Source organism: Microcaecilia unicolor, chromosome 2, assembly GCF_901765095.1.
Source record: "Microcaecilia unicolor chromosome 2, aMicUni1.1, whole genome shotgun sequence".
In the NCBI taxonomy this organism is placed as follows: Eukaryota; Metazoa; Chordata; class Amphibia; order Gymnophiona; family Siphonopidae; genus Microcaecilia; species Microcaecilia unicolor.
This window is the reverse complement of record NC_044032.1, coordinates 181,828,567-181,841,304: the sequence shown is the minus strand read 5'-3', so window position 1 is coordinate 181,841,304 and position 12,738 is coordinate 181,828,567. Positions and strand designations below refer to the sequence as shown.

General features: G+C 43.8%; 1 protein-coding gene across 2 annotated transcripts in view; it reads right to left on the bottom strand.

Annotated features, from left to right (window-relative positions):
* Positions 1–9,546, bottom strand: part of LOC115462325 (zinc finger protein 474-like) — a 75,542-nt gene extending 65,996 nt beyond the window's left edge. The window contains exon 1 of one of the 2 annotated variants that reach the window (XM_030192328.1): positions 9,468–9,546. The gene's annotated coding sequence lies outside the window, so the exon portion shown is untranslated. Of the gene's footprint in view, positions 1–3,779; positions 3,831–9,467 lie in introns of those variants that run through there. The other variant, XM_030192329.1, reaches the window with a different exon arrangement.
* Positions 9,547–12,738: the final 3,192 nt, after the last annotated feature.

Below are 12,738 nucleotides of genomic sequence, written 5' to 3'. Positions count from 1 at the left end.
TTTGATCAGATCATTCGTCCACGCCACGCGGCCGAGAAAAGGACTTTGGCTGGTGGGGGTTGGGGTCCCCCGCCAGCACAGGTACGTGCCGGCAGCAGGGGAGGGTTTGCGGTGGGAAGGGGGGCTTCAGAGGGTTGCGGCAGGGGGGTCCAGGGGTCAGGAACTCAGAGGGGGGGTCTGGAAATCGGAGGGAAGGGGGTCTGGAACTCATGGGGGGGGGGGAGTGGATCAGCTGTGAGGGTTTTTGTTCCTCGGGTTCGCGTCATAATGGGTCCAGTGACATCAGCCAGGGCTTCGGATCCTAGCAGACCAAGAAAACACGGACACAGGCAGCAAGATGGAACATTGGAGGTGAGAATTATTATATAGGATATCCTAAAGTGTAAAATTGAGTATTGAGGTTTTTCAGACTTATGAGGATACTCACCAGCAGGTTTACTTAAAGGAATAAAATTATTCTAGAGCAAACGCTGAGCGTCTCAGTTTTCAGGACTGAATAGAGTGGCCTAAACTGGGTATCTGAAGTCTTTTCCTTGATTTACATTAACATAGAACGTTATCACCTCAGAGATCAACTTGCTAATAGTGCACTTATAAATTGTTATTCTTTTTCAAGCAAGTTCCAGTTATTGATTTATTTATTTATGCATTCTTGTATCCCACTAGTACCCCAAAACAAGTTTTGGTTCAAAGTGGCCTATAATTTGTATTTTGGTGGAGTTACAATAGTGTTGTGCAATGTTGAGAGGACATCTATAGTTTGTGTGGTTATTCATAGAGTTTTTGAAGAGATAGATTTGAAATGGAAAAGGTAGTGGTAGCTTTTGTGTTCAATTGTAGAATTTTAGTGATATTTATTCATATAGTTTATGAAGAGGTAGATTTGAGAGGAAGGCAACAATATCTTTGTGATTAGCTGTAGAATTGTTTGAAGAGTTAGGTTTTCTTTTCTTTTCTGAATTGGAGGAGATTTGGGATGCTTCTTATTGTTTTTGGTATCGAGTTCAACCATTTTGGACCCAGGTAGCTAAATCCTGCTGTGTAGATAGTTTTCTAGATGATGTTTTTGCAGTTGTGTAGATGTAGGAGTAGGTAGTTTCTGTTTTCTGGGCTGGTATTTCTTGAGGATAATTCAATCATGTTAAGCATATATTCGTGTGCCATTCCGAATAGTATCTTGAAAATTATTCTTGCCTTGACTGGTAGCCAATGTAGTATTTCTAGTAGTAGGGTTGCTGTTTCATATTTTCATTTCTTGAAAATCACTCTTACTGCCGTGTTTTGGACTGTTTGCAGGGATTTTAGTGTGTTTTCATTGCACCCTATGTATGCTGCATTGCAGTAGTCTAGTTGCGATAGTATCATTGATTGGACCAGTATTCAGAAAAATTGTCTAGGGAACTAGTCTCTTATTCTTCTCAGTTTCCATACTGTTCTGAAACATTTTGATGTTGCTGCTGATATTTGATTGTCCAGTGTAAGGTGTTTGTCGAGAATGATTCCTAGTTTTTAAAGTTGTGTTTCGATATGGTATGTTTGTTGGTTGATTGTGAATTTTTGGTAGGATGTGGGATTGTGTGGGCTGGATAGTACTCGGAACTTGGTTTGGTCTCTTTTCAGTTTGAGTTTGAAAGTTGTTGCCCATTCTTCCACGAGGTCCAATCCTTTTTTTATTTTGTGCTGTATGCTTGTGATATTGTTTTGGAAAGGTATGAAGATGGTGATGCCATCTGCATATATAAAGGGGTTGAAATCCATTAATTCCAGTTTTTGTTCCAAGTGCCACTATCATTACATTGAACCGTATTGGTGAAATTGGTGATCCCTGTGGTACCCCGCAATCAGAGATCCATAAGGCTGATGTTTGGTTGGACAAAGTAGGATCTGGTCTTTAGGAAGCCATTGAATCATGTTGCCACTGCACTGCTGATTCCTATGTTGTCGAGCAGTGTCATTTGTGTGGTGTGGTCTACTAGATCGAATGTACTTGACATGTCGAAATGTAGTAGTAATACCTTTTGTACTTTGCATATTATGCTTCTGAATTTTGTTATCAGTGTGGTTATGACCGATTCAGTGCTGTGTTGTGGTCTGAAACCTTATTAGGATTCATGGATTGGGATTGGGATATGAGTGGTTTGATAAAAAGGAAGAAAACCATTTGAGAACTGTTCCAGAGAGTCCTATGGCAGTGAATTGAAACAGTAATAGGGAGTGATCAACAAGGTCAAATGCCATGGAGAGATAAAGTGAAATAATAAGAGAATTTGATTTTTGTCAAAGTGAGAGTAAATTTCACTTAGAAGAGCAGCAATTACTGTCTCAGTGCTATAGTATGGTCTGAATCCTGACTGTCTAGGGTAAAGTGCCAGAATCTTTTCCACAATGCTGACACAGATGGGGGGGGGGGGCAGAGCTGAAAAGGGGGAGAGATAGGGACATAGAGGGAGACAATGCCGAAAAAGGGAGGGGAACAGAGACACAGAGGAGCAATGCTGAAAAGAGATGGGAGATAGAGAAACTGAGAGGGCAGATGGGGAAGATGGGGGTGGGGGGGTGGGGTAGGGACAGGGAGACAGATGGAGATGTTGGAAAAGGGGGACACTAGGGACCCAGAGGGGAGATACCTGAAAAAGGGGGGGGGGCATAAATGGTGACATAGAGGGGTGATGCTAGAAAAGAGGTGGAATGGGGACATGGAGAGAGCAGATGCTGAACATGGGGAGAGGATATGTACAGGGACACGTAAAGGGAATACTAGACAGTATGAATAGGGATGCAGAGGGAAGATGGATGGTAGACATGGAAAGAACAGAAATGCCAAATGGACTGAGACCCTGAAAAGACAGGAAAAATCAGAGGAAAGCAGAAAAGAGACACAGGACCAAAGTGAATGGAAAAAACATGCTCAGACAACAAAGGTAGAAAAAAGTATTTTAATTGGAATATGTCAGATTTTGGAAATGCACATCTTTCACATCTTTCACATCTTGCATTTCAGTTTCTGCTTCTCTGTTTGAGGTATGCAGTCTGACTTCTTGAGGTTCCAGTTCAGGTTTTTGCCTTCAACTCTATTACTCATCTGAGGTGCCTGGTTTCATATTTTTTGAGGTTTAGCTATGTTTTGTGCATGTTACCAAGGTGTGGTATTCTGCTGGGATGTAGCTTCTGTATAGAGATCCATAGCAGTCCCATTTGTTCTATTTTCTCACTAGGTAGTGTATTGATGTTTAGGGCCCAGTGTACAATTTACAGTGCTGCCTTTTCATGGATAAGGTTTTTGCTCTTTGAGTCCTGGAAGGTGGTCAGAGTTCCCAAGCGGTCCTGATTTTTGAGAGGGAGATTTTAGTACTCGCCCTAGCCCTGCCCCACTCTGCCTTGGCCCCACCCACTCTACCTCATGGCTCCACCCCTAGCACACCTCAGTCCTATGGCCAATGCAGAAAATATTTTATTTACACCAGTGACAAAAGGGATGGGAATCAGGGAGTGTTTCAGTTCATTTTTTATACCCCCTATCCAGTATCTATTCCCCCCAGGGGCATAAAAAAAGGGGGCCTCCCCCCTCCACTTTGAGCTTAAGCCCACTTTAAAATTGTGGCACTGCTTGAATTGCTGGCAGAGATGCCCAAACTCTGCTAGCTGAAGAAATCCACTGCATGAGCCCCTTACTGTGCTGTTTGAGCAGCACAGCAGTCGGCAGCATGTTTCAGTCGTCGATGACTGGCCTCCCACATTTGCACAGTTCAGGCATTTGAAAATGGAAAATAAGATGATACCTTTTTATTGGACTCACTAGCCTAATACCTTTGTCCATTAGCTTTCAGAGGCTAAAACCTCCTGCCTCAGGTCAGGTCATGACAGTATACTGCTGTTATGGTATCCTCTTCTGACTTGAGGAAAGAAGTGTTGGTCTCTGAAGCCTAATAAAAAATATATTAAAATTAGTCCAGTATAAAGGTATCATCTTATTTTCTATTTTATGTTTTATTTATGTTTATTAACCTTTATTAACTCAGCTACCACATTACTTTATCCTAAATTAATAATAAAATTATTTTCTCTACTTTTGTTGTCTGGCCATTTACTTTTTCCAGTTGTGATGGTCCCATTCTCTCTTTCTACTTTCCTTTCTCTTCTCTTAATTGTCTTGCCAGGGTTTCCTGTCCATTTGTCATTTTCTCCCTCCTGCTTCTTTCAGTATTCTTTAATTTATTTTTCTGCCTCTCTGTCCAATGTAATTCTTTCTTACTATCCAGTTTTTAATTTCCCTCTTTTTACTTCATCTACCTATAGCTTTTCATCTTTCCCTCACCCTTGTTCTCCCCATGCCCCTTCCTCTTATTCTCCAGTCTTTCACTAACTTTATCCTCTCCCCCTTTCCATACAGCATTTCCCCTCTTTTTCTCCCTACCCTTCCATCCAGTGTCTTCTCTTTCTTGTCCTACCCTTCCACCCAGTGTCTTCCCTTTTTCGCTCCCTACCCTTCCATCCAGCACCTTCCCTCTTTCTCTCCCTACCCTTCCATCCTGTGTCTTCTCTTTCTTCCTACCCTTCCACTCAGTGTCGTCCCTCGTTCTCTCCCTACCGTTCCATCCAGCATCTTCCCTATTTCTCACCCTACCCCTCCATCCAATGGATTCCCTCTTTCTCTCCTCATCCTTCCACCCATCTACCCTCTCTCCCAATCCTTCAATCCAGTGTCTCCCTCTCTCTCTTCTTTCTATTCAGTGTCTTTCTCTCTCTTTCTCTCTACCCTTTTCCATTCAGCATTCCCCCTCTCTTCCCATCCTTCCAGTGTCTCCTCTCTTTCTCTCAGCATCGTTCCATCCAGCATCTCCCCTCTTTCTCTTCCTACTCTTCCATCTGTCTCATGTAATCCCTCTCTCTCTCCATCCCTACAGTGTCTCCCCCTATTTCTCTCTGCATCCTTCCATCCAGCATCTTTTCTCTTTCTCTCTCTACCCTTCCATCCAGTGTCTTCCCTCTTTCTCTCTCTATCCTTCCAGTGTCTTCCTTCTGAATCCTCCCATCCAGCATCTCCCCTCTGTCCCCATCCTTCAGCATCTTCCCTCTTTCTCTCCCTCCTTCCATCCATCAACCTTCCCTCTTTCTCTCTTCATCCTTCTACCCAGCATCTTCTCTCTCTCTCTCTCTCTCTCTCTCTCTCTCTCTCTCTCTCTCTCCAGCCCTTTTCTATCCAGTGTGTTCCTCACTTTCTGTCCCCATATTTCCACTCATCTCTCTCTCTCTCTCTCTCTCTCTCTCTCTCTCCAGCCCTTTTCTATCCAGTGTGTTCCTCACTTTTTGTCCCCATATTTCCACTTATCTCTCTCTCTCTCTCTCTCTCTCTCTCTCCAGCCCTTTTCTATCCAGTGTGTTCCTCACTTTTTGTCCCCATATTTCCACTTATCTCTCTCTCTCTCCCCCTCTTCTATCCAGTGTCCCTACTCGTCTATCATTTTTCCTCCCCTCTCTCCATTTAGCATCTCCTGCCTCACTCTCTCCGTGCCCCCCCCCCCCTCCGCCCCTTCCACCCAGTATCTTCTGTTTCCTGGCCATTGCTGCTTCTCCCAATGAGCAGCAGTGGCTGCAGCAAAACAACAAATAGCAAACGCATGGCCATAGCCTTCAGGCATGCCTGTCTGCTCTGCCAGTCCTCTGTCCCAGAACAGGAAGTTGACATGAGCGGGGGCAGAGGACCAGCAGAGCTGACAGCAGCAGTGCAGCACATGCCTGAAGGCTTTCTTTCTGTTGTTTTGCCACCGCTGCTGCTCATCGGGACAAGCAGCAGCAGCGGTGCAGTGATGGCAGTGTGTTTCAGCGGGAGAGTTTCCCGCTTTGGCAGAAGTGCGGGAGATGACCTGCTGAATGCTGAAGACTTGGCATGTCTGCGTAGTGCTGCTATAGTATGGTAAGGTTCTAAATGTGGTTTTTGCACAAGATGTGCATAGTGTTTAGCAGTGGAGGGATTGTGTGTTGGCCTCGCTGAAGGGACATCAAAACTTTCATATAGCTTTAGTTTGCTATAATATCATATAGGGTTTTAGATGATTTTGCAGGATCTGATGTATTTTGAGGTGGTTGTCATTATAGCAGACTTATGTCTGATCAGGTTTAAATTATGAGACACTGCCTCTTGAGGAGTCTTTACTGTTGAATTGTTTCCATAGATATATGTGTGTATGTGGTTTAGTGTTGGTTAAGTGCTTGAAATAGAGTTTAAAATATGTAATATTTTACCTATGACATAAAAATCCATTTTTAGATTCATATGAAGGCATTCCTTGTCAATAAAAGTAACCAGCAGCCCTTCCCCAGGCCTCAGTCCCTTCAACACACCAAATTTATACCCCAAATGAACCACAAGAAAAACCTCACTCTTTGGCCTGGGCCACTCTAGGCATCTCTGCACTCTGGTCTGGGATCTTCCTTCTTTCCCCTCCTCTGGTTCAACAGCTTTCTTACCCACCCCCACAACTTCCAGCAAAAAAAAAAAAAAGGGATATAAAGATGTGGAGCCGCTGTCTAGGACATACAGCTGATGGCTTGGCTGGTCCTGCTCCTTTCTGATGTGGACTTCCTATTTCTGAAGGGCAGAACCAGTAGAGCCATCAGCGACATGGCATAGACAATGGCTCTGTGCATTTAAGCTGCTTTTTTTTTGGCAGGGAGCTAAGGAAGCTGTGCCACTGGACGAGGGAGGGGGTATCCACAAAAGTTTGCCCAGGGCCCCATAGGTGGTTCAAGCGGCCATGTTAGCATAATAATAAATAGTTGGTGTAAGAGACATGCATATACTATTAAGGGACCAGGGGTTCTGCTTGAATCATATTGTGTAGTGCCTCTTTGAAATGATTGATGATAGAAAGTCTGAATGATAATATGTATACATATATATTCAGAAAAAAGGTGTGATCGGTTTCCATTTGCATACTTTAGCCAGAAGCAGCTCTGATATCTGCTGCACTCTGATCTCCAGTTATTCTGAGTTATCCCTACAGCTCTTCTAAATGTGAAGCAAATAATACACGAACAAGACGTTGGAGATTTATGCTAAGTTAGGTATGATTTGTTGATAAAAACCCTATCTGACACAGAAAACATTAACAACATTAGTAATTAGCATTACTACTACTACTACTACTTACTACTACTACTTATCATTTCTATAGGCATTAGTAGTAAAGCAGGTAGATCACTGTAATAGGGTTTTGGCAGGTTTGCATTGCAATTGTTATAGCAAACAAATTCAAAACTGCATAGAGCAATACAACATCAGAAACTTAAACTCACTCTAATTGCTCCAAATCAACAGGATATAGATGAGACAATGAACTACTATATTAGCATTTAATAATATATAGCCTCATACGTCCAGGGTACCTTTATATAAATTAGGACACCACTGACTGACATTCATCATCGGCTACCTAGCCGATGATGAATGTCAGTCAGTGGTGTCCTAATTTACATAAAGGTACCCTGGACGTATGAGGCTATATATTATTAAATGCTAATATAGTAGTTCATTGTCTCATCTATATCCTGTTGATTTGGAGCAATTAGAGTGAGTTTAAGATTGCAATTGTTATGCAAATTTCAATAGGAACAAAATGCATCAGCCTAATTTGTTTTGAGACAGCCACAAAGTTTCCATTGCTCTGATCCCTTTGAGGGTTGTGCAGTATTTACTTATATGAATGACTTATACATGTAAAAGCTGATTCCACAATGCACTCTTCACATGTGTAGATGTTGCAGGTCATGCAGATTTAAAGGGAGCTTACTCTAGGCAATCTAGAAAACACATGAGTATTTTTTTTTTTATTTTTCAATGGGAGAACATGTATATTTTATAAGCTTTCCCATCAGCATTTTCACCTCAGGAAAACGTAAATTTCAGCAACCAGCTTGTTTGAACCTGGAATCTCTACCAGTGATTAAGAGGGCAACTGTGCATACCTCAATGGTGTCTAACAGTACCTCATAACATCCAGAAAAGAATTATTTTACTTGACTCCTTAATTGGCTTCTATTGTATGTGTAATTTTGTGAAATCCAGGACTTACATGTGGAACTGCAAAAATGTATGTGCATGTTGCAAGATCAACACACCTGCTTACATATACAAAGCCCAGAACGATACCACTCTTTTTTGGAAAGTGATTTTTTTGCAAAATGGCTGTTTCTGCTAGACGTGCTGGCAAAGACGTATTTTACAAAAAGCTCCAAGATCAGCAGATCCTTTTCTAAAATACACAGGGATTTGGGACCATCCCAATTTGGATGCTCCAAACCCTTTGTAGATATCTTATGCAAAATGGGGATTTTTGTATCCTTCTCTCTGATCCTACACACTCAATAGCTAGACTTGCTAATGTGTGCTAATGCTATTAACTAGGTCCTATTTCATTAAGGAGGTAATTCTGTAACAGGTCACCCATTTAGGTGTCTAATTTCCATGGACTATGAGCTTATTATATAGAAACACTTATGCACATAAGTGTTCTTTTAGAATACTAGAGTAAACTAGCATTGGCACGCCTACATTTAGGAGTGTGCATTTATGACAAGTCTATGGCCGGTGTAAATGCAAGCACCTAAATGCGGCATTTGCATCTGTAAATTACAGTTTTCTGTAAACCAAGTGTGCAAATGACAGCCTTGTCTATACCCCACCCATACCCCTCCCCTGTGAACACCCCTTAACAATTACATGCTAAGCTATTTGTGTGCATAAATTATATAAAGTTGCAAATCCCTATTCCCTTACCCTCTATTCTCTACACTGTTTCTATCTCCCTCATTGTTCCTTACTTCTCTGTCCTATTAATATTGTAGTTTGTTTTCCTTTTTTTCCTATAATTTATTAGATTGTACACTACTCGTATGGTATGTACCTATGGTGCGATATATTAAATGGAAATAAACTTGAATTTGATATAGAATAGCACTTAGCATGCTGCTGCCACTTATGTGTGTGGATGGCAGTGTTCTATAAATTTCATCATGCAAATGGCGTTTAAATTTAGGAGAACAGCAATAGAATAAGGGGGGAAATGTGGCCTATATATATTAATGGCATTTAACATACACTAACACAATAGTGCACGTTGGTAATGCTAGCTGTTAATGTTTCCTTTCTTTTTTCATTGATAGGAATATATTACTTTAAGTTGAAAAGTTGCCTTCTTTAAGAACCTAATTTATGCTAACATGGGAAGAAACATCTGGGGAGCATGGCAGAGAAAATGCAAACAAAAAACGAGAACACTTTTTTTCCCTTAGTAAAAGCAAAAAGTATGTTTAGCTGGAATAATTGGTTTTGGACATCAAGGCTACATAATCAAAACTTCAACTGGTTATAAGTTATTCTATTAAAATCAATAAAACCTTCTACACAAAAAGTGCAGTTTTCTCTCTTTTATTTTTTTCTCTGACGACATCAGACTTTTCTGCCTTACCTTATTTTGAGCTGAGCTGTAATGGTCTTCCTGCCCCAGCTTCTCAGCGATTCCTTCTGTGCATCAGTGGAACCCTAGCATTTTCCTGCTGACATGGAAACGAGCTGCACCCTGTTTGCCTTCTCTTGGTAACCCAGCAACCTGTCAACAAAATGGAACTCCATACCCAGACGGAAAGGAAGGCAGCCAATCAAAGGCAGGGTATGTGAACACACAGTCAGCCAATCAAAGGCAGAGAATTCAACTACCGGTGAGCCAAAAGGGAAGACCGGCAAAATGAATGAAAGACTGCTATTGCTAGTGGGTTGTAAGGCTGTGTTGGTGTCTGTCTCATGTAAGGAGCGATTTCTAATGCACATCTCTCAGATCTGGCAAACCTTTTTCTCATAAGCTGTACATCATGTGTTGCTAAAGTAATACGATCTGACGAAGAAGGGCAACCTTCGAAAGCTAATCAAGAAATGTATTAAGTTATGTGCAATAAAAAAGGTACCATCTTATTTTCTTCTCCATGTTCTATTTCTATTGATTACCTAAAGTAATACAGAAAGTGGTTAAAATGTTTAAAAAGCACAAAGGACTATAAATACAATATGTTCAGTATTGCCTGTGGTCAGATTGTACTATACTGTAATTGTCTATTATACATGTTGTTTCTCCTTCCTTCAAGATATATTTCAGAGTACCTCCTGCTTATTCTTTTGTATGAATTCTGTTCTTTTTTTTTTAAGCTTTGGGAATCGTGCATTTCTTAGAATTATGTATTTTGCATAGTATAGAACGAAATACATTACTGTTTCTATTTGTTACATTGCAGTCTGGCTCACTGGGGTTTCCTCTATATGTTTCAAATTTGTAGTTCCTTAGCAAGGTTTTGTCTGTGTTCTTAATGTGAGACCAAGGTGAAGTATTCTGCTAGCATTTGGTTTCAGTGCAATGATATATAGTATGTTTTTCAATAGTAGTTTAATTAGTGTTGTAATATTTGTAATACTGTAGTTTCATATGTAAGGCTTTTATTTGAGTCCTGGCATTTAGGGGGCAGTTCTATAACTGGGAACCAGAAAGCTGAGATTCAAATTTCACGGCAGCTCCTTATGGCCTCAGGCAAGTCACATAATCCTTCATTCCATATCATCATGCTGATCAATCCATAGACTGGTGGGTTGTGTCCATCTACCAGCAGGTGGAGATAGAGAGCAATCCTTTTGCCTCCCTATATGTGGTCATGTGCTGCCGGAAACTCCTCAGTATGTTCTCTATCTCAGCAGGTGGTGGTCACACACAACAGCAGCTCTGGCTAGGTATCCAAGCCTAATTTTTAGGTTTTGTTGAGTACCTGGGGTTGAGGGCTCTTCTTGAGCAAGTGCAAACCTGGTGGCGCCAGGTCCATCCTTTTCTCCCCCCTCCCGCTGGCTCCGTTAAAAAAAAAAAAAAAAAAATTTTGGACGTCCTTAAGGGCGTTTATTTCAACGTTTATTTAAACGTTTATTGCAGCTACTCACTGGGACACCAGTTCGTTACAGCTCGGAGCGAGAAGCAGGTAATTTTTACCTTTTTATAGCGGGCAGGGGGTTCCCCGATCGATCTCCATGTGGCCTATGGCGTCGGAGGGCGAGGGCGCAAAGAATCGCTCCCCGGACCGCGTGTGCGCTTCTAGCGGGGATGCGGGGGTCTTAAAGTCTGATTCGCCCTTGTTGGGTGTCAGTTTGGAGGCCGGTCAGTGTCCCGGTTCTTCCTCCGGTGTGGCGGTTTTTCCCGCCATAAACGCCCATCCCCCGCTGCTCGCCTCCGCCATCTTGGCCGGCCACTCTGCTCGGACGGCTTCTTCTTGGGCCGCCCTTGAGCTGGGAGACGTTAATGCCATAGCCGCCCTTGATTTGGGCGACGGCAAAAAAGCGACTAAAGTTAAGCGCCGTTCTTCCCGCGCAGCTCCTTCGCGGAGTGTCGCGCCGGACGCCATCTTGGATGCGCAGCATGTTTCTCCCCCGCTCTTGCGAGCGCCGGTTGAGGGTGCGTCTAGGGCTGTGGCCCAGGCTGCTGAAGTGCACAGTCTTGGGGGTTTCTCCCCCGAGTTTATTTTGCTGCTGCATCAGACCTTCCTTATGCAAAACGCTGCCCCTGCTCCCTTGGCCGATAAAGGGGTTGAGGCCCCCGGAAGTAAACGCCCTCGGGTGGATTCCCAGGCCTTAGAGGACTCTGTCTCCTCTGATGTAGATGAGGGCAGCGTATCTGAGTTCTCCCAACGGTCCTTTAGGGATTCCTTGGAGGAGACGGATTCCCGCTCGGATGGAGCGGATGACCCCTCTGCAGCGCGGATCTTTCGCTCAGAGGATTTGCCCAACCTGTTAGTGCAGGCCATGAGCATTTTGAAGATTTCCTCTCCAAAGGACGTCTCTCCCTCAGCCCCTGTTGGCTCCGCCATTATGCTGGGGACGAAGCGCCCGCCTAGAACCTTCCACGTGCATGATGCCATGCGCACTTTAATTTCGGCTCAATGGGATGTCCCGGAAGCGAGCCTCAAAGTGGCTAGGGCTATGTCCCGCCTCTATCCTTTGCCTGAAAGTGAACGGGAGGCCTTTCTTTGGCTTACCGTGGATTCTTTAATCACTGCGGTGACTAAGAAAACGGCGTTGCCAGTGGAAGGTGGCACGGCCCTAAAGGACGCCCAAGACAGAAGACTGGAGGCGGCCTTAAGGTCGTCCTTCGAGGCGGCTGCCTTAAGTTTGCAGGCCTCAGTTTGCGGCTCCTATGTGGCCAGGGCGTGCCTGACGATGGTGCAGCGGGCTTCCCCCTTGGATCCTTCCTTGAGGGCTGATTGGCCGGCCCTGGAATCGGGCTTGGCTTATTTGGCAGACTTACTGTATGATGTCTTGAGAGCCTCGGCTAAAAGTATGGCTCAGACAGTCTGCGCGGCGGTGGCTTTGGCTGAAGCATTGGTCTGCTGACCACGCCTCTATGTCCCGCCTGGCTAAGTTGCCTTTTAAAGGCAAGCTGCTCTTTGGGGTCGAGCTGGACAAAATTGTGACCGATCTTGGCACGTCTAAGGGCAAGAGGTTACCAGAGGTCAGGGCTCGGGCCAGTGCTCGCCCCGGTAACTCCAGAGGACGGTTTCAGGAAGCCCGTCAGTACCGCCCGGGCAAGTCGAGCTCCTCTGCCCCCTCTTCCTTCAAGAGGAACTTCTCCCCCAAGCAGCATTCCTTTCGCAGAGACCGCCGTCCCGGAGGTGCGCCCTCCGGTCCTCCCCCAGGGTCTCGTACCCAATGACGGG